Source organism: Etheostoma cragini, chromosome 1 (assembly GCF_013103735.1).
Source record: "Etheostoma cragini isolate CJK2018 chromosome 1, CSU_Ecrag_1.0, whole genome shotgun sequence".
NCBI classification, from domain to species: Eukaryota; Metazoa; Chordata; class Actinopteri; order Perciformes; family Percidae; genus Etheostoma; species Etheostoma cragini.
The window spans coordinates 19,352,952-19,375,482 of record NC_048407.1 but is presented as its reverse complement, the minus strand read 5'-3'; the positions used below and the strand labels follow the sequence as shown (position 1 = coordinate 19,375,482).

The window sequence follows — 22,531 nt, the reverse complement described above, 5'->3', positions numbered from 1 at the left end:
TATGAAGGTATTACTGGAACTGTTTTATACATTGTAAATTGGCTGCACATGCAGGGAACACAAACTGCCACTGGGATACCACCTGAATTGTGCCGACAAACCTTAATAATGTAATTAACTGGCACAAGATGCAGTGGTTATACTGTACGATAGAATAAAATCCATACTAACAAGCGCCAATGTGGCAGTAAGTACTTGTACAAGGGTCTTGTACTATTTTTTACAGTATGTATGTTTTACTGTGGTTGAGACTGAATATATGATTAAGTCATGATTGTCAGGCTGTTTTATAAGATCCCTATCCAAGCCCAACTTTGGAAATAATTTTGTTCTGGTGGGATGAGGCAAAGAGCAACATATTGATTGCACTAGACAGCCTTCTGGAAAATGAGTTGGGCCACTGTCCTTTTCTGTCATCTGATTGGATGTACTTCATCTCTAAAAGTGATCCTTTGTCTGTTCATCTTACAAACTTTTTACCTTATAATGAGAACAACAGTAACCTTTTTTTGAGATTGGTTTATCTTGCATTGTATGAAAGTGATGCCCTTTTAACTGATGGTGTCATCCTGAATAAAATCAATGGGATTTTTCCATCTATTAAATGTGTTTACACTTTTTTGATCATTTAGTTTTTCTATAAAAATTGTTTTGTTGATATACTACTGTTAACATTTGTTACTTGAATTAAAGCTATGCTTTTTTTCAGAATGCTAAGACAGTAATAAACATCAAACAGATAAGGTTAAAACATGTATCTATTTTATACTTTTCTGATTTTGCAGGTGAAAAAGATGTCTTACAGGCGTTGCTATTGGTTCACCCGATCAGTGCTCCGCTTCAGCACCCTGCGACAGATCTTTGCACTCACCAACCAGTCAGGTAGTAGCATGTATCCCTAAAAAACAGTAGTGCATCCATCGTTTGGCTCCTTTTGTAACTCAGGAAGTAACAACAGGAGCCAGCTAGGAATGCCTCTTCTATTTCATAAGTGCTTTGCTCTGGACCAACCTGTTCTATTGGAAATCACAGGCGGGGAAGGCCGTTAGGGATGTTATGTGTTCATAGCTGATATTGAATCCGTGCACACAGCAACTCAGAACCAACTGCTGAATGGACTAAAAGAAGTGAACAGGACGTTGATCCACCAAATTCCAAAGTCAAACCACATAAGCTGCTCAGCTTCTCCCTCTCAGCCATCAAACCAAGAGGCAGTGTTCTAAGATAGGGCAAGATAACAGAGAAATCCATGCTTGGATCAGCACTTTGGATCAGCCGTGTATCAGGCCTTGGTACCACCTTGCGCAATTGCATCATCAGTCTCAGAGGCAGAGCCACATTGGATGAAAGTGCTGGAGGCAGTCTGAGGCTGCTGTAGTTGCAACTTTGATTATCTTGGCCGCTGTCAAGCTAGGGAAGTAGTATTGCAAGCTAGTGTTGTAGTGCCAGATTAGCCTGAGCGGCACTAGCCTAGCCATAAGCGGAAGTGTGTGGTGTGATATTGAAGATGCAACGGGAGCCCAGGAACTCCCTCACAGATGCACCAGTTATGTAATTTTTGGTACTGGTATTATGGCTCGTTAGTCATCTCTGCCTCCTTTCAGAAAGAAAAAGCAGTGAGCAGGCTGAGAACATTACAGGACTTGGAGATTTCAGCAACACACTGCTGTGTCTGTACTGTAGGTGGCTGAGTTATATCTTTTATCACCACTGTGGTGGTACTAGTGTTGTTCTTGTTAAGCATCATAATAAGCTTGAATATGACCTAGGTGAAGTTTCAACCACAGTAACAAGCATGTCTAAATTATGATGGTGGTAGTTTGTGTTTTAAAGGAAAGGCAGACATGAAAAGCAAGGCTACATTGCCATTCTCACTGAAAGCTCCCTTCATATTAATTTCACCCCTTAACCCATCATCACACATTAGTAGGTGAGGATTTATTTCAGCACAAGATGTTCCCATAAAAGTGACAATCTTGTTCCACTTGCATGAAGGTTTTAGCATTCTGGGTAACAGCATCTGAAATCACAGAGACGCAAATGAGTCAATCCATAAATACAATCCAACAATGAATGATGGAGCCAGCCTATGTAAAAGCACACACTGTTATAAAGCCTGTGCTTTCTATGAAATTATAATTGCTCTTTTTATGATTTAACTCACCATTTTGGTTGTGGTAAGATTTTAGGATCTGAGAAGAATTGAAAAGGTAAATGTGTGCAGTAATATTGTCTTATGTCAGGGTGAATTTAGTTTGTTCTGTTAGAACATACACACACACACACACACACAGACACACACACACTTACTCATCTGCATTGTCCTAGCAGCCTATCTTACGTGTGTACTTGTGATCCACCTAAGGGACTTCTGTTGACCGTCAGTCAAAATGAAAACACAAGAGACTAGAATCAATCTGCTATATAATCCAGTTCTTTTTCTAAGAAAGTACGCTATAGGAGTGAGAGAGTACATTACAACGACCAATTTTTTCATTGCACTCCATAATCCTGTCTGTTTATTCACTCTCAGTGCATTTTTGTTGGAAGCGATGAAAAGAGCATTTTATATTATTACAGTTTATTGGCTTACTCGGGCATGTCAACATTTAAAAAGTATTTATTACTACCGAAAGATGCCTCTTAACTATTAAGATAAGTAGGAGGACATCACTATTCTTTCCTAGATAATCCAAAATGGTGCACTGGGCATGCGATACGTTCTCAAGGCAATAGGTCACATTTTCTGTTCCCTTGACTAAAGGCCTCCATTGGTCTGGTCTGACAACACGGAGATGTTGAGCAAGAGAAAAGTCTTCTTCATGTGAAACAGGCTACCTATTCTATTAGCTGTGGACTGTTCTTGTCATTGGAGTGTATAAGAGGTGTATAGCAGTCCAGATAAACATCTGGACAGTGGATATGGACACTGGAGAAGTAGCAGAGGGAAGGATAAGGACTAAACCTAATTCCATAACAATCCACATCTCCCGTTCCATTGCTGTGAGCTGATGCAACTGTAAAACATCTTCAGTCACCAGGTCGGAGGTGAATGTGCCCTTTTTTGACTGCAGAATGCTCCTGATACTCCTATTATAACACATATGACACAAATGCATAGATATTTACAAAGTAACATTTTTAATTTCAACTTTGAAATACTGCTCCTTAGCAAGATGCACACCACCAAGGTTTTCCTCTGCTTGTGCATGAACCAGCAGCTGAGAAAGACTATATGTCGACATGAAGGCCTTGCTCTGTTAATCTAGCATTGTCTCATGTCTAGCATGGCACACCAGAAAAATCCACTGTCCTGGCAACATGCACCAACACCTTTCTACCCACGCCACAAGAAGAAACACAAAAAAAAGAAGTGTGTGTGTGTGTGTGTGTGTGTGTGTGTGTGTGTGTGTGTGTGTGTGTGTGTGTGTGTGTGTGTGTGTATATATATACTGTATATATATACTGTATATTGTATATACTTTATATTGTATATTGTATATACTGTATATGTTATGAAAGTTCTAATATCAGGAAATTGCTAATGTGTTATAATCAGAGCTGACTCCCTTTTAATTATCTCAAAACTGTACAATAAAATAACTTCAAATTGTAGATGGTCATAGACAGTGTCATCCTGAACAGGACTACATTAAACATTTCAGAAAACCTCTGAACACCCATTCAATTGATTTATGTGAGTTTACAAATGAGAACAGTTACAGTGCTGTACAATATAATTTTAGCTGACTTTCCATGTACAGTGTTGTGCAGTGAAACTACTTCAAATGGCACATGGTTATAGGAAAATTTTGAGCAGAAATCCACTGCGCTTTTAAGCAAACCTACCGTGGAAAGGTTTCTTATCATATTATGACTTCTTTGGTGACATATTCAACAAGACATATTTTATATGACCTAAAACAATCCTTGACCAGGTTTTATATGGTGGTGCTGTGCTGCTTTGTCTTGTTGGTCTGTGTGGCATCATTGTCCTCTTTTGTGCGTTATCAGTTTATAAAAAATCTAGTTTTTCATTGCATGAGAAAAGGAATGTGTGGTGTGAGAGTATGTAAAAAGTGTCAGTTGCATGAGTCTCACGGTCAATGCGTGAGAGTTAGCAGCCCTCAACAGTTACATACACAGGTGCATGTAGAGCTGAGAATGACATGCACAGATCAAATATTTTGTGCACTACCGTGCATATGCACATGGTATTTTGATCCATGTAATTATATTTTCTCGTCCTTAGTGGCAGTCCTTGCTGTGCAGGTATGTGCATTTGTCTGTGTTTGTATGTGTCTTCTGCCTCAGTGCACTACACTCCACTCTTAGCAGCAGATGCTTCCAAAGCCCCCTGCTCTCTCACGCCTGATGAGCCAGAGACAAGTGCCAGAGGGTAAACATGTACACTGCCATATGTCTCTTTCCTGAATGGCTACATTTAGCATGTGCCACATGCCACAGTCAATAGAAGCATACACATCTTTGTACTTTGTTTAATCCTGAAATACACACCAGTCTTCAGGAGCCCAGAGCTATGTTAAGCAGTTATGTTAACTATTGCATGCAATGCGCACTAACATGGTTGTAAGCAGAATGCTGCATTATTCAAAATGGGTGGATGGGGTAATTAAGAGTCTTGTAGTCACTTCATAATTCATCTGCATTAAAGGTCCAGTAGTTTTGCTGGGATAAACAGAGCTGGCAGATGATGTGATGTAAGATGAGACAACATGCTGTCTTTTTCTATTTAGCCTGCAGCTAGCTGGGGTTGAGGTGAAATAGTAGTAAATAAAAAGCCATCTTTCTTCATATATTCTGCCAATGTATCCTCCACCTCTTGCACTAATGCCAGTTAGTGGTTAAAAAATGCACATAAAATACACATAAAACTGCAAGATTGACCCTGAATCTTGTTTTATGAAAACACACACATTTTTATTGTCTGTGCAATTACCACACACTAGTGGTGTATTAGAGTGCAAAACAATATTATCTCTTGCTTTGTACAAATTTAGTAGTATACTACACAGTGCTTCATGATGCTTTACTTTTTGTCATGGATCTGTGAAATAAAAAATAAAGTCAAATTTAAGATAGTGGTCCGAGCCCTAGAAGTGGATTTGAGTTTCCCTACAGTTGATCAAGAATTACACTAAACTGAAACTGATCACGATTGCTTTTGGCTGTTGACTACTTGCAATTGTTCACTGGCTATCTCACCAGTTATTTTTTAGTGCTATTTTGAGGTGTTTTCAGATACTATGAATAAGCAAATGGATGGGCAGCAATTACAAAGGAAGTTCTTTTATTAAATTTTCCATGATAGGTTTGTAAGGAGGGTCACCAAAAATGTTTAAAGCAATATTAGTGATTTGGGTACAAACATAAATTAGTCTATTATTGAGTGACTAGCCAAGAGTTTGAATCAGATGGCAACAGATGATAGCTCGGCCTTAGGGTATTGATCATGTATGTTTAATATTCTTTCTACTGCAGCTTAAAGGAAATCTTACAGGCACAAAGCTAAGTAGTCACTTGTCAATAACTGTCACTAAGATGTTTTCCAGGAGAGGACAAAGAAGGCACGTGTCCATATAAACGGTAGAAGTTTTGATATAGCCCTGTAATACTTACTACAAATGTTATCAGCTAAATGAAAGATTACTTACAGTTTCTTATAATGCTTCCTTTGTTATTTGAGCTGTAGATCATGATTAGTGTATAGTGTAGAGTTGAACAATAAACTGTGTAATATTATTTATCGTATTTGTTGTTTCTCAAATAGGCTTCGTAATAGTATGTTCCCACAATCTGGAAACACTTGATGTGAAGTACATTTTTTAGAATGCTAATTTTGTTAATTGTTTTCTGTAATTATACACAAATTGTGTAAAATAGTTTGTTAAAGGTAGGGACCCATGACACGTTTAAAAAATTACAATGCTTTGGCAAGAGGTTAAGAAAAACTGCCTTACAGGTTTAGTTGCTAATTCACACAACGCAATCCAGAACATTAAGATATGTGTGACATTTTCTAGCATAATCTGAGTGTGAGTGTGTGAACACTCTACTAACTCCTGCTCTGGCATATCTCCGCTCTCAGAAACACATGAAGTGATCACAGAGCTCTTAAAAAGGTCTGGACAGCTTTGCTTTGTCCACCCGTGACATTTGATTGGCAAAGGTAGAAATGTGAGTGTGTTGGGGATGATCCTAAGCTTGCGCTACATGCTTAAAAAAAGTAATTTTAATAGAAGAGGTTAAGGTTCTCTTCCATCAGGCAGCCACCCACTTTGCAGTAACATTTGCAGTGTAGCTTCCTCTTGTGCTTTAGTTGCATATCAGCAATTCTTTTTTAAATCATTTGCCTGGGACAGCATGTTGTTATAATGAGCACAACTAAACTGGTTTAGGTTTTTGTTACGTTTAAGCAGATGTGGTACACACAAATAAGTAGGGTTGTGACAAGATCCCGTCCCACAAGATCTTTGGATATTAAAGTGTGACAATAATTCTTATTTAGGTGAAAAGTTGTCTTGTGATATCAGTACACGTGTTTAGTTACGTTGGTACTACTGAGGACCTATTCACGTAAAACTAATCAGTGCCAAATTTTGGTACCTGCTTGTAAGCGCGAGTTTCTCATTCCTCTCAGCAGGTTTTTTAACAGAGAGTAGAGCTCAGCTAGAACACATACATGCAGAGCTGCAGTGCAGACAGAGCGAGACTATGTGACCTCTGCAGCTTGTTCTCACAATGAGTCACGGCAATGCCGTTAAAGCGGTCAAAAGCATTTTCAAAACTTCAGGCAGTCAGCGGGTGCAGTTAACTTTACATTTCCCACTGGCAGGGACAACAGTGTTCTCTATGCCCTGGTTGAAGACCAACAGGCTGGAGGTTGTAGGCCAAGGCAACTTTATTTTTATAGCAAATTTCAGCAAAAAGGCAATTCAAAGTGCTTCACAGAAAACATTGTTATAGTTTCTACTTTACTAGGGTTCTTCCATTGTGTTCTGAATAAAGTCATTATACTATTATTAGGGCCCAAGCAAGTGCCAGAAACCTATTGTTTATATATCACGATGTGGGGCTCAAAAGTTTGGGCACCCCAGGTAAAAATTTGTAAGAATGTGCATAAAGAAGCCAAGAAAAGATGGAAAAATCTCCAAAAGGTATCAAGTGATAGATTATACAATTGTTTAATATGTCACAAAATCCTAGATCTTATTTCCATCATTTACACTTTCAAAATAACAGAAAACAAAAAAATGTCATCTGCAAAAGTTTGGGCACCCTGCAGAGTTAATACCCTGTTCTGCCACTGGTACAAATACAGGTTTACCCCTCTTACCAATATACAGCTGTGTTACTAAAAAAATAAAACTGTTGACAAATGTCAGAAGTGTAGAACCGGTGCGTTCTAGAGGAGCAGCTAACAGACGCTACCTAGCATTGACTAGCACTGGTCACTGCTGTTGTCTGAAAAAAGACGGGACAAAATGTTGGGTTTACTGGTAAACTGATAAACATAGAGACCGATGGATAACCTACTGCTACCTGTTGAATTTTCCTCCCGTTACTCTGTCCTCTGTGACTGTCTCCATCTAGAAACGAAGCTGCGCGATGCAGGGAACAGCTGACTGGAACATGAGCAGACAGTGGTTAACGGAGCGGTAGATGCGCTATGCAAAAAAAAACGGAGCGTTCTATGAAATGACGCTTTAAAAAAAAAAATTATAGTGACATGACTTATGGTGTGCATTCTCTAGCGCCACATAGTGGACAGAGAAAGTGTTACAGGCAACCGACATCACGCCAGCACCCCCGCATGCTGGCAGGGTCCAGGGTTCATTGCTGCTTGCAACTTTAATTAGGGCCCAAGCATGAAGGTGCCGGGGGCCCAGCGGTCCTTGGCACTGAAAGTGTGAGTAAGCTATTGTTTTTGTAAGGATTATAAATATTTTTCTGCTGCGCTATTGCATTTTTGAGGGACTTAATATACCCCAAAACCTGGCCAAAATTGGCACATATGTCAAACCTTGCAAAAATTCCAAACTTCTGTAGTGATTGTGCTTCGGAGTGACCAGCGGGATCCGTAGCGCTCCCTAATGCTCCCCCTGGAGTGGAGACCGTTTCTTTGATGTTCATGAAATTTGGTGGGAACATTTCTCTCATCTTGAGCAACATGTTTTAATTTTTTTTGAATTTATATCATGTATCGTCTCATGAGATAAGTGTCTCGTCACACCACGGCATCATGAGCTGTTGGTATATGAGATTCAGTGCTTTTTAATTCTTCTCTGGTAAAAGCTGCATTCTGATCTCACTGAGGACGGTGAGGTACTTGTGTTGGGTAATTAGTGCCATACATCCAGATTGCCAGTCCCTCCTCTCTAAGTCCTTAGCCCACTTCTTCTGCCTGCAGTCTTGTGTGCAGCGTGCTCTGGTGGCTAAAGGTGCTCGTTAAAGTCCATAACTTATCTCACGTTTGAAGCTAATGGGAAGAATACTGGCTGCAGTGAAAAATAAATTACATTTTTCCCCCCTCTGTCTTCCTGCCCTCCTAACCTGCAGCGTAATATAGCAGAGGTGAGAGTATGCATTACAGATTTTAAGCATTACAATTTATCTGTGCTGCACGACGCTGACTGATGCATTTGGAAATAATGTACTAGAGTTGGGCATTACAAGAACCCCTGTAACTAATGGACAGCTCTTGCCTGTGGCCAGCGATGTATATCATTCAGCTGGACTACCTCATCAAACCCAACAGTTCTTTGCAAGGCTTCCTTGCCAGTTTAGCCACTCAGGGTTTGCATTAAAGACTCCTGCAATAAAAGCCCCTCCCTTCCTACTCTGTCCATCTCTCTCTCTCTCAACCCATTTATTTTGTCAGTAAATCCTTCAGTTACACAATCACCCACTAACAATTATTTTTAAAGAACATGCACACCTAAAAGCTCTGCATTCTCACAAATTCCGGAAACATGACATCTTCCCAAGGGGTTGTGTGGGTGTGATTATTTGTGTTTTAGAACCTAACCACGAAACAATCAGAAAATAAAGTTTTATTCCTCTGATTCACGGTTTTGTCCTCTCTTAATTTACTCTCTAGCTGTCTTGACCACCACCGGTTCTCTCTCTCTCTCTTGCTCTTTCTCTCTTTTTTTCCTCTCTTTTTCCTGCTTTTTCTACAGGCATCACTGCTGCACATTTGTATTTAATGGGGTGTATGTTTTAATAGCTTCACCCAGATGTAGCTACTTGTCTCCAAAGTAATGTAAAGAACAAGGGATAGGCCAGATGAATTCTATCCACACAGAGGTCAGAGAGACAGAAAATGAATAGCAATGTGGATCCCCCAGCAGGGAGAGACAGACTAATAAGAGCAAAACAGAAGAGGAGAAGGTGGCTCTTGGGAACCAGCATAAAGGTTTTCAGTACAATTTTAAAGAAAATAGTCTGAAAATATAATGATGCCTTTGAAATGCATCACAAATCAGGGAATTTTTTCTAGGATATAATTTAGTATTGCAATTCCAAAGTTATTTGTAGGTGTTCCGTAGGGTTTGCAGGTGAAAGGGTTGGGTTAGTGAGGGCAAGAGGTGATAATATGGAATAATAAATGTGAGTGTGCAAGAAGGAGGCCTTTTCTTGCCATTTTTGCAGGTACACATACAAGAGGGATAGAGGAGACAGCTTTTGCTATTCTTTTGTTTCATTAACTCTTTGAAAATAGTATTTTTTACAATCCGAACCTTTACAAAACTCCGTATGCAAGGCAAAACCTCTTGCCAAATTGTTTCTTTTGTGCACAAGATGTAATCATCTCACAAATGTCCTAAAATGAAATGAGTCAATCAAAACAGCAGATGCCATCCTCTATTGAGCACAGTATTTGGTTAGGTATTACACTCTGACTCAGAAAACAAAAAGAATAGCTCAGTTGTTCAGCAAGGCTTTGGATTTTAAATATTTGATTTGAGAGTGTAACATTTTATTGTATAACATACATATATGTATGTTATTGCAAAAAAATGTTTGCACTGCCACTGGCTTTGGTCTAGTAGGATATTAGAAGCTAGAGATTGTTGCTGTGCAAACTACATTCATTGTTTTTATACATGAATTCAGCATTGATAGAGGCTGTGACTGCCCGATGTAAGTCGAGTGTGGATTTGAGTTACAAATGCGTCACTTTTCGACAAGAAGCTTACAAGATGCTAACGAGAGAGCTGTAATGTCAATACAGTAAAAATGGAACTACATGACAAAGTTTGTTCACTGCTGGCTACAAGTTAGCAATCAAACACAACAAAGGCTGTCAGTTGAATGGCGTTTTGAGCTAACATTAGGAATCAAACAATCATAGATAGCTAAAACCTTTTTGAAATGATTTCCATCTTCTGTTATTGTTTGTAATTAGAGAAATTGCTTATTTTACAGATTTTACAAATTTCAATAAGACACATTATGCCGTAAACCGTTTAAATCTGAGCATGCTAAACTCAAATCTGCAATCGACTCACATTGGGCAGTGACAGAGGCAATCAAAGTAATGAAAGGTTTATAGAAAACCTGTTTAATGGAAATTTTAATAAAATACATTTATGTATTACTCATCAGAGCACTTTTGGTGGTGTGCTGACTTTACGGTATAATACTGTCAAATCCATGTGTGGACACATTCTCAGTTGTTAAAGTTTAATATAACTATATCACTCCATAATTGGAAAATTGATGTTTTTTTGTAATCAGAGGAGAGAGTAAGAGCCATGTGGTAAGTGCAGTCTTAAGCAAATGTTATGCACCTGTGGTTGTAAGAAAATCAGAAGTCAGCAGTCCTGCTGCCTTATCTTATGTGTGAGCCATACCAGTGGGGTTATATTAAATAATGGCTAGTAATGACTGTTATGGAAAATAATACCCTTACCCATCATCATCTTCATTAAAAAAAAATCTATTTCATTAATATTAATGTGTTTTAGATTTGTCATGCCGTAATCATTATGGTTAGGTTTTTAATTCAGTCCACTCATCAGTACCATTTCAACTTCTTGAAAAAGACACAAAAAACTTGATCATGCACTTTTACTTCTGAATTAGATTAATTGTCAAAGTCAGTTTTTACTTGCATTGAATTTGCCTTGGTGTATTTGGTGCATACAATAAACATATTAAAAGGTACTAAACAATAAAGCAAAGTACTGCTACAGTCAATCAAATAAAGAAAGAATGGATGACTATTGAAGCTAGAATTAATTAGTAGTAGAGGGTTCAGGATAAGGAGTGTTGTAGTGAAGCAGGCTGCGCTTTAGTGTTTTCTTACTGCACAGTTGCTAATGTTTTGCGTCAGTCCATGTAGGTAACCAGGTGAGGTTATTGGTTATTCTCCGCTGGTATAAGTTGAAATTTATTAGAATTTATTGAATCAAATAACTATTCAAAACTATTTTCTGAGTCTCCTCCGGTGTCAGTTGCACTGTAAATGCAAATAGGCCATACACTGGAATGTCCTGAGCCTGAGCTACGGGGCGGAAAATGGCAAAGCTGGATAGAGAAGGTGGCCGGATATAGGTGAAGTTAGGTCTGTACTACTGACCTCTACCTCCGGGGTACAGACACTGTGAACTCCAATCAATCTCTGGAAACCATGATAGGGTTGTCAAACTCCCTGTAAAAAAGGCCACTCTCAGGTAGCTGTGACCAGCGCTGCCACTCTGTAATAGGTCCGTGTGAAACGGATTTGTTGGGAACTCAAACTGGAGGCCACCAGACAGATAGCTATAATCTAACAGCCTGCCATTAAAAGGTTGACTGTGCCAGTGCTGGAATAAAAATGCTCCATTGCCAGCCCAATTTCATATAATTGACATTGGCTGATTGTTTACTGAAGTGCACATTTCCAGTGTACGTTCATCATGGCTCCACTAGATGTTTTATTTTATTATTTCCTTTATGTCATTTTACCGTGGGGCTATCATTTATAATTTACCAAACTACATCATCCCATCTGCACTTGCTTGCCTTCAACTGGGCTCATCAGCCCCCAAAAAGTGCCTTTTCCTTTTGGGAATGGTTACCAATAATACATTTCAATTTCAGAGTGGTGAATTATCCCAATTGTAGATTGAGAATTGCTGTTTGCCTGTATTTATTTTAGCTGCACAGCCCTAGCTCCCTGATGTATGTCCCCACACCCTCGGCCTCTGCTTTGATGTGGATTATCACTGAGCCTCATCGTTGCCCCCAGTCACCCTGTCAGCACCTTTTGATGTTTCCTGTGTGCACTTCCAGATAGAATTTCTAATAAGAAGTCATTATCATTTTCATTTCTTACAGAATGAGAAGAATGACCTCTGGCATTTATTCTAGATGACCTGGTTGGGAGAAGAACTAGGTCTGGGTGAAATGGAGAAAATCAAATATCATTATATTTCTGACTAGAGCTTGACCAATAAAGGATTTTCAAGACCTATACAGATATTCGGTTATTTAAAAATCTAATATTCCAATGTATCAGGTGATATATATTTAAAAAACCAATTCCATGAATATGGGACAAAACATAAGCAGATTTCCCTAAAATTAGTTATATGTAGTCATTTATGAGTGCTCACTAAAATAATATGATAACATTTTGTTTTGTTGTCACAACAAAACAGAGGAACATCAAAATACAAATGTGCGGTAGGAACGCTTAAAAGCGTTAGCTCAGCTGTAGCTCAGCTGTAGATCAGCTGTAGCTCAGCTCCAAGATGGCTGACACTCGGCTCGCTTCGGCTTGCTTAGGGTCCAACCCCCTATGGACTGGTTGAAAACATGCAGAACTAGCTGGCTTGTAGTTCAGTACCTCTGGGCATAAATGCCTCCAATGACGCAAAATGACGATTGGAGGGTTTTTTCTAGAAACACAATAGAGATCTCTCGTTTTAGGGTGACATGAGGGAGGGTAGCATGGTCATTCGAAAGTAGTACTGGGTTTCTACTGATGCAAAGGTTAATGCAAAGCCTAATGCTAATAAAGTATCCCTTTAAAGTATCCACCAATTCACCTCTGGGGAGACTTTAGCCGTTTTTAGCTGCTTTTGGATTATTTTTTTGGATTTTCAAACCACACTGCCATTGTTCTTTATTTTTTCATCTAAAATCATACTGATTATAGCAATCTCAATGATTTTCAAACATTTTGCGGACATTATTGTGATGTTCATAGGTTCTTGGTAAAATTCCACTGAGATTCAATAGAATTGCTGCTATTAAAACCTGTCTTGAAAAGAGAGAAGAAGAGAGATAGTTAATTGGATGTTTGCTTCCATACAATGCCCTATACATTCTTTTCATTTCATTCTGTGTTTTTGTTTACTAGTTGAGATTTCTTACTAAAGAAGTATTCTTTAGGACCTTTCAAAACACCAAATACACTCCTACAAACATTGTTTAAATTCAGGAAGTTGAGTTATAAAATGTGTGGTTTATTGGTTAGAGACAGGATAAATAAATTATATGGTTGCTGTGAAAGTGCTGGCTAAATTCAACTCCATTTCCGTAATTGGAGGGCTAATTTCGAGGTACCTGATGAATTATGGCATCACAAAGCAGGCCTTTGGGCTTCCCTCTCCTGTGTTAGTCCAGGGAGCACCTGCGCTACTTCAAGATGCTTTGTGCAAGCTTATTTGCAAAGGGTATTGTAATTTAGTTCAAAAAGCTTCTTTTTTTATCTCACATTCAATAGAGCGATTTCTTTTTTTTTTTTTTCAAAGACTCTCCATGTGCTTCTTCCTTCATTGTTGGTCCGAAAAATTTCATCTGTGATTAGCACCCTAATGATTAGCACCAAAACCTGTGAGGATCAAGACAATTGAAGTACTTTCTGGGTGCCTGGAGATAACAAATAACCTTTAACAGATTAAATGTTCTGCTTCTGTTGAGTAAACGCCTAATTTTCAAAGCAATTTGTGAAAAATACCAGGAGTAATCATTTCTTTTATGTTTAGGAGTCACACATCTGCCTCCAGCTCATTGTAGTTAATTATACTGAAGACCCTGTATTCTCATTCCTCTTTTTTTTTTTTTTGGTGCGTTCCTAGTGGATCTGCATATTTTCTCCCCAGCTCTATTTGAGGTCGTTGCCCGCTGCTTGTGTTCTGAGTGGTTCATTTAGGAGGCCTGGTGGTGCTGCTTTGTCACATTGGTGAGAGATCAAAGAGGCTACTTAATGCTGAGGTTAAGGAAGAACTAGAACTCCCATTTCAAGCAGTGTGCCTGGCCTGCTGCGGCTAGTATCAGGTCAGAAATAATGAGCATATTATAATTACCCCTTTAGAAACACAAAACTCCTCAAATTTGGACATCATACAATGAAAGCAGAGCTTTACGGAGATCTCCTCAGGAAAAAGGAAAGCTGGAGATGAAGTACAGGTACACATAGGGCCAGGTCACAGTGCTGCACAAGTCAACAATTAACAAATATAAAGGGTGGGTGGGAGGCCTTGGCAGAGGGCAGGCACAGAGTCTGGCTTCATATGGGAAAACAGTGTTATGTGTTCAAAGAGGCTGTTTGAAGATACTGGGAGGGCTGCCCTTAGCTGAAGACATCTGCCCCACAGTTCCCAAAGAAGGGATATTAGGAACATGTGCACACAGCATTGTTTTAGGAAATGTTTCATTAAAAACGTTAGGTTTGTTTTAATTTCTTCCTTTAGACGTCCCATTGTTTAATTTCTCTATCCACTATCTTGCATTTCTTCACTGTTTTAAAAAAATGCATCATTCAAACACAAACACGCCAGACACCCACTGCGCTACAAACCTAGCCTCAGTAGTTGTAAGAGGAGCTCAACCATTCTCAGATGATACCCTGCAGTGTGCACACACAGTTCATCTCTCTCCATGCACTGCCCCAGGCCACAGGCTCCAGACAACCCCTGCCTCGTTACACTCCCCTTATCCACCTCACCTTTACACTCTTGTTTTTCTATTTCTCTCACTATAGATATATTTCATCTCTACATTGATTCAAATCAATTCAGTCTATAGCTATGTTTCCGTCCACACATTTTTATCTGATTTAAGTGATATTGAATGAAAAAGGCCTTATGGAAAATGTAAAATTCGATTGAATTTCATGAATATTGAAGGAAATATGTTCGGTCTCATCAGATTTTATCTTGATCGATAACCGGCTCATGCCATAAACACTGATGGAAGCGTTATTTTTTGCTTAAATAATGAATTGCGATTAAATTTGTGTAAATTGTATGGTTGCAACCCGCCACAAAATGAAGAAGAAGAAGAAGTTTTGGTTAAATTCCGCCCAGTATTTCCGCTCTGTTTGCACACATGGCGGGTGTCAACAAAGACAGATGTAAGCAGAAGGACGAGGAGACAAGAGACTTTTTGAATTTAATTTACGAGCAAAATATAACGGCTATTTTAGACAGAAAAATCTAAGTAATGCCATAATTTATCAGGTACTCGCGATGGAAATGGCCAACAAAAGTTACAACAAGCCCTGGGACGTCCTCTGGAGTATATGGAAGGCACTCAAACAGCAATACATGTCTCAAAAAAGAGAGTTGTCTTGCAGCGACACATAAGCACTATTACAACTTGTGCAATATTGATGAGACAGATTAGATGGTGCGATCCATTTTATCTAGCAAAACTTTGTTTGCAAATGTTTGCTTGAATGTTGAATGATTCAGTGCAAAAAACGAATGGAAACACCTTAAAATGTCTCAAATCAATTAGATATACCAATTTTACCTCAAAACAGCATGTGACGTCATTACACACAGGTTTTTATTCGCTTTAAAGAAGCTGGATGGAAACACACATTCACCAACTTTATTTGCATGAGTTTTTTTACCGAACTTCAGATAATTCTAATGACAAGTGGATGGAAACTTAGCTTATGAGTGCTCATTCAGTACATGTCTATTTGTAAGGGCAAGTGGTCTCCGAGAGGAAACATGTCTTTTAATAGATTTAAATAAAGTAAACTAGACAAAAAACAATAAAACATCATACTGTATATTCACCTGAGCTAACACTGTGTGTAGACATAAACTACACATATGACAATACATATTGGGCCTTTCTAAGTTATAAATCAGCAATACCTCATCAGGATTGTGTTTATATGTTATAGAGCTATGCTGCCTGGTGTCTGTCTCTGTGTGCATAATAAACAATAGATGACAGTCTATAATAGACATTGATATTTACATTGCTTGTTTCAATTATAAGGAACTTTGTCAATTTTCAATGTCTGGGTCACTTTCTTGCAGTTTCTTCCTGCCATCCGCAAATGTTAAGTGTTTAAATATGTATTCATTATTTCTTGTCAAGCTCTTTTCTACAGAAAAATATTTTTTTAGTGTGATGGCATCTTTAAAGTGTTCACTGCAACACAAGCATTGTGGTCATAAAGTCATTGTGTTGTCCAAACATATAAATTAAATTTCAAACTATACGATTCAGATTCAGTTTTTGAATGCAATGATTCAAATTAAACAATGCCATTTCAAATTATGTGATTCAAATTCAGTTTTCAATGCCATAATTCAATAATAATAATCATAATTCCAATGCTCGAATTCAAATACAAATGATTCAAATTCAGTTTCTGTTGGCACATATTTCAGCCCATAGATTACTGGTGATATTAGATTAGCTAATAACTAATTTACTAATGTTGGAAATTAAGAGCCACAAAGCTTGAAAACCTAAAGCAGAAACAGGGATAAAATACATCTTTCAATCTGAGTTAATGACTTGTTCATTTGATGTTATCTTTAAGTCTTATTGCTTTTCACAACCACTGATGCTCTCTTTTAAAAGCAGTGTTTAAAACTTTTTTTGTGATCAAAATTCTTTATTTTCATTCTACAAATTAAGAAAAATCACAAACAAACAAGCAACAACACAATTGCTAAATAAACCTGACCTACAGTGATACAAACAATGCCTTGCAGGCTAAGGCACAATTGGGATTGGAATTTCTTAAAAATAAATTGTTGATTTGCACCATGATGGCCGTGTGTTGTCATGAGTTCACTGTCCTCCCCTTGGTAATGTAAGGACACCATTGTACACGGCAGTGAAATACAGCAGAGTCACCACAGTGATGACTGCACAGCACACATCATTGTCAAATTGTACACATGGGTTTACTTTTTGAACTTATATCCAATAATCAAACATGTAGTATTCTAATGATGTGTCACACTGTAAGCTCTGAATCTAACTTCATACTTAGCTACTATTTGGTAATGCACTCTGTAACATGTCTATTGTGTCAAAGTTACTAATGTGTTCCTTGTCTACTTCAGCACCATGGATAGCCATCCTTGAGAAATCACTGGCCTACTGACTGGCCATGGTTGTAATTGCTCTGCCTCAGTACTGGGGCTTTTTGGTATGCTGTCTGCCTGTTAAATGGGTTTCTATTGGTGGCACATGTTTGACTCAATGTGGGAGCCAAGGCCAAGCAGAAAAGCAGTCTGTTCCTCTAAGCCCCAAGCCCTTAGGCTTCACAGAAGACCCACTATCTTGTGACATCTCCATACAACTGTCTGGCAGTAAGCCTAAAGACCATTGCATCCAATTAGCTTTAATGAATTATAATTTTGTGCAATTTGAATCAGCTTCTAATTCTGCATAATTACAGTATACTTTCTGGATTGGCCTGATTGCAATTAAGTCTGTAACTGAAAGAAGGCCAAGAGTTCAACCAGAGAGGTGTGCAGGTCTGCAAATAGAGAAGCTTTCTTTGCTTTTTTACCTTTTGCTTAATATGGAAATTGTGCTAAACGAAAATGTGCAAAAATGATGACACAACTTTTTACTCTCTGCTTATTTAATTTGCAAGGTCAGGGACAATGGGCAAGGCTGTAATAGCTGCTGAGATAGTAGATCGCCCAATTAGATGAGGTCCTTCCAGTGATAAGCTGCTCTCTTGGTGTGTACCAAAGCCCTGTGACCTTGAAATCATTGTAAAGATTAGTTAGAGCTGTTCTGACTAACAAGGCTGGTGTTGTGCTGGATTTTACTGGTAGGCCTATAGTAGCATCCTGTCTGGTCGGTAAGAGTTGTGCTGCACAAACGCGTTCCAGGATTTTGTCCGTCCCGTCCTCCCACATACTGGGACACTATACACACTTACTCACTATGGTGGTAATGCATTGGAAAGGAGAACCAAAGTCACACTACATTAGTTTGGTGGTGGCTGTTGCTGCAAAGAGCCATTACTCTTCCCTGACAGTATCAAAGAGAGCGGGAGGCTGGGCTGTGCCCAGCCTCCCGCTCTCTCTCACCATGCACCACTCACAGGAAATTGCCTCATACTTCAGCAGGCAGGAGGTGAAACGGCAGTGACACCCATGCATGTGTCACATTCTCTGCTCAGGGCTTGGGTGGCATTAGGCTTTGATGTCACATACTAATGCTGCCTGGAGAGCAGTAGAGGAGCACTGCCAAGGGGAGGATAGGCCAGGCAGTGCTACATAAACTGAGCTCTGGTTGGAGACAGTGATGACGATGTAGATGGACCTGACTGTGCTGCAGTGGAGCCCGAGTCATTGTAATTTGGGTGGTAGTGACTGATCCATGCATAGGCAAATAGTTGTTCCTTCTTTCCTTTATGTAGTTTTTTAAGTAGTTTAGCTTTGACTAAAGGAAACAGGTGGGATAAACTGTGACTAGCATCTCTATAGCTTGCTTTAGTTTTCGCCCTATGGTGCCAACATTTGGCATTGAGGTTAAGTGTGTGGGAAGTTGTGTGTTAATACATGAATGTGTGAATGCATGCACATACAATGTCCCAATGTATGTGCATGCATGAATGTGTACTTGTTTGAAAGATCTAGTCTAATCAATTCAATTATTTTTTAAATTAAATTAAACTAATTGTACTTCATCAATATTTGGATGAGATTTGCTAGAAATGAGAAGAAGATTAGATTGTAATAGTGTTAAAAAATGCAAATATCTAAATTTAGTATTAGAAATAAAAAAGGCATAATATAAATGCAATAGTAACAGTTAAGGATGAAAAGGAGTACAAATTGTTTGAGACTGCTGCCTGAGAACTTTTGGACAGAGAGAGGAAACATGAAAGAGGTAGAGATGTGGCCTATATTACATTAAATTCCATAGCATAGGGAGTGTTATTGGACTTTACTCTTAATACACATTGTTGTTTTTTAAGATACAGACAACACATGTACAATGATGTAAAAAAAGAAAATTCTGACTATTAAAAGATAACAAGCCAATGGCAATTTGTATCCTTTTAATCCCACCTGAAAAGCATTCTCAGAGTTGGAGTCGTGGATGTTACGAATTCAACAGAAGCACAGTCAGCGCTTTTTTAGAGGTATGGTGGGTTAATTAAAGTTATGCCTGTAAGATAAGGCTTTTTTGAGCATTTTATGGAGAATGTTAGACATTTTATCATAACCCTGCAAGCTAAGCAACATGCTTCAGTGCATGGTAGGTAGGGGGGTAGAAATGTGTTGATGCCAGTCCATCTTCTCTTGCATCTTGCCACACCGCACCCATCATTCCATGCAGATGTCTCGAGAGGACAAATGTTTATTGCTATTATAAAGCAGCCTTTGTTGTGATCGTGTGTACTCTCTGTCCCCTTCTGCTCTCCTTTCATTTTGTGCTGGGCTGGGGGATTGGTGCAGCCCGCCTCCTCTGCGGCTCTGTGATTAGAAAGGGTGGGAGGGAGAGTGCTTCTCAGCAGGACTCTCTGTTTTATATTCATCAAAAGAGCTGCTTTTGATTTGCTCCCTCTTTGACGTGTGACAGCATGGACTGCAGCACCATACTGCTGCTAAGGAAATCATGCACTTACCATCCCCTCTTCCACACTAGCCTGACCCCTCCCCCTTTCTTCCTTCTCTCTTTCCTGCCATCTTCTAGCCATATGCCCCACCCCCCCACACTTGCTGATTACAGCCTGCAACTGTACCCCACCACCTCCACCTTTTGTAGTCTAACCCTCAGGCCAATGCACCAGCTTATTAATTTCTCCATTATTATTGATATTGCTGCTCGCTCAAATCATAAGACTTTTTCCAAGGTTGTTCTTGCTGAGAGTATGGCCCGCCTTTTCTCTGCACCTCCCATCTTGAGAAACAGGCATATAGATGGGCTGAAAATATAGTGAGCTCACAGGCAGACAGGCTTGCCGACTGTTACAAGGTAACAAAGAGAATACAGATAGATACAATACAAGGAACTAAAACCCAGAATAGGACAGGATGATGTTGATGCTGTTGATGACAATAATGAAAATGATGAGATCTACATTAAGTCACTTCCTTACTAGGACTAATTGCTGAGTTTTTTATAGATAATTGTGGATCGCACCATACATTTGTAGTGTTTGTTTTCTCCACCTGATTGCTGTATTTTAATGTTGCCTTTTGGTGATGGTTGGTATGTGTTTGTGTGAATATTGTTGGTCTGGGTTGTGTATGCGTTTGTGACCATTGTTATAACTATGCAGAAATGATTATGTTGTAGTTTAACAAAACTAAGCTTTGACAATATGCTTCAATGTTCCCTCTACCTTCTGCTTTCCAGGATAGTACAATGTGTGACCTTCAGCTCCTACGCTGTGGGAAGAAATCTGTGGTTTCTCCTGTGTTGACACAGGAGCCCACCCTGGAACCACCCTCAACTATCACATCAGTCAATTCTGCCTAGTCTGTGATAACACTGCAATCACACATTCATACACACACCTTCACCTCACCGTTCAAACACTGTCCAATTTTCACTATTCTGTGCACGCACACACACACACACACACACACACACACACACACACGTACACAGATGTGCAGCTGTGTTTGAACAGGACTGCTCTGTACCACAGAGACTGAGCTGGTTATTAACAGCATAAATTATTTAAAAAAAATTTCAACTCTGCAAACACTGGTGGGAAGAGACCCGATGCAGGAAAGAGAGAATTCGGGTTGATCCATGAGGGACAAACTAAGGCCATTTGGTGCCTGATTCTTTTTCCCTGCCCAGGTACAGCTAAGAAGGGTCCACATGACCAAAGTTAGCTTCCCAAGAAGGAACATGCTTGTGCAATATTTCATCTCATTCACATTAACTGTACCAGAAGCTATAGCCAAACACATCAGTGTTACTGTAGCTCTTGAAAGCTTTATGCTTAGTTGACCAATACAGGAATGCCAACCAAAGTGAGAAAGCATCAAAATAATAGCGAGTCACTCTGCATGTATAATAACGGGGTGTGGAGCTGGCAGCACCTTTCAGCATGTTTGTAGGCATTAGTTTGATTTTGCTGTCAGCTGCGATGGACTTTTATTGGAGTTTGATGCTCTGCTCTCACTGTGTGATAGCCCTCCTCAGCAGATGACACCAGACGGTTCAAGGTGAACACTCTGTAGGCCTGTCTACATGCATGCATCTTATCACCGTCTCCCTAATGGTCCTTCACTTTAGCTCTGAGGCATCTTCTCCAGCACTCAAGCCAACATCACCCTAACATTTCAAATGTTCACTTGCCTCAGTAAGCAGACACAGACATTCAGCTCGGTCTCCTATGTGCCACTTGACAGAAAGGGACTGCAAAGGAGAAGAGTAGATGAGAGGAAACGAGATGAGGAGTTAGAGGGGTGTTAAAGATGGCAACATTGCACTTTACGGTATGTCAGAAATGGCACATCTAGCCCCCTGTAATCTCTCAAGCCGTGGCGTGGTGTGTCAGTGTTAAGTTGATACCAAGCTTTGGGCCTCTGTCTGTGTGTCTGTGCACATCTGCAGCTCCACTGTAGCGCCCCATAATCCTACTCAAAAGGACAGCTAAGTCTGTATGTGCTAAAGAGCCACTGTTCTTTCCTCAGAACAAAGTATTCTTGCTTCTTTCCTCCCATTCCCTTGTGTTACCAGTCTGCTCGTTGGCCCCAGAGGACCCCCTAAAGCCTGTTGTTGATTCCAGCATTTATCCTTTCCTTCAGAGTGACTCGCCAGGAAGGGGCTTATTCTCTTAGTTTAGCAGACTGCCTTTTCCCGGCGGCTCGATGTCACACTGACAACCTGTTAGTAGAGTTTAGTAGAAACCTATACTTATTAGTTGAGTTGTGTGTGCCTGGCAGAAACAATATTAATTAATGGACCAATGCTTTACACAGCAGCTCTGACCCTCCTTTTAGTGGCAAAGACTTGCTCGATGAAACACTTCCAGTGTTATCTTATGTCCATCTGCCATAGTGCTAAACTCACAAACCTCCCACAAGCTGTCAGTGTTTTTGTAACTGGGTTGACTTTTCTTTACTATCTGACAGATCCACTTATCAGTATAACTACAGCAATGGAAATCATGTTGAGAGGAAGAGACACCGGGTGCATTTGTTTGCTTTTTTAAGGGTGTCCTGTATTCTGTTTTATTTATGGTGTGTATGTATTATAAAGTCAAGTTTGTTGTGCATCACTGTCTTCTCAACGGTTTATCTTTAGCATGCTTCTCCATTGT

General features: G+C 39.4%; 1 long non-coding RNA gene across 1 annotated transcript in view; it reads left to right on the top strand.

Moving 5' to 3' along the window:
* LOC117946072 overlaps positions 1 to 12,405 on the top strand; it is a 47,757-nt gene extending 35,352 nt beyond the window's left edge. The window contains exon 3 of the long non-coding RNA XR_004656963.1: positions 12,349 to 12,405. This is a non-coding gene — a long non-coding RNA (uncharacterized LOC117946072). The remainder of the gene's footprint in view (positions 1 to 12,348) is intronic.
* The last annotated feature ends 10,126 nt before the right edge of the window (positions 12,406 to 22,531 follow it).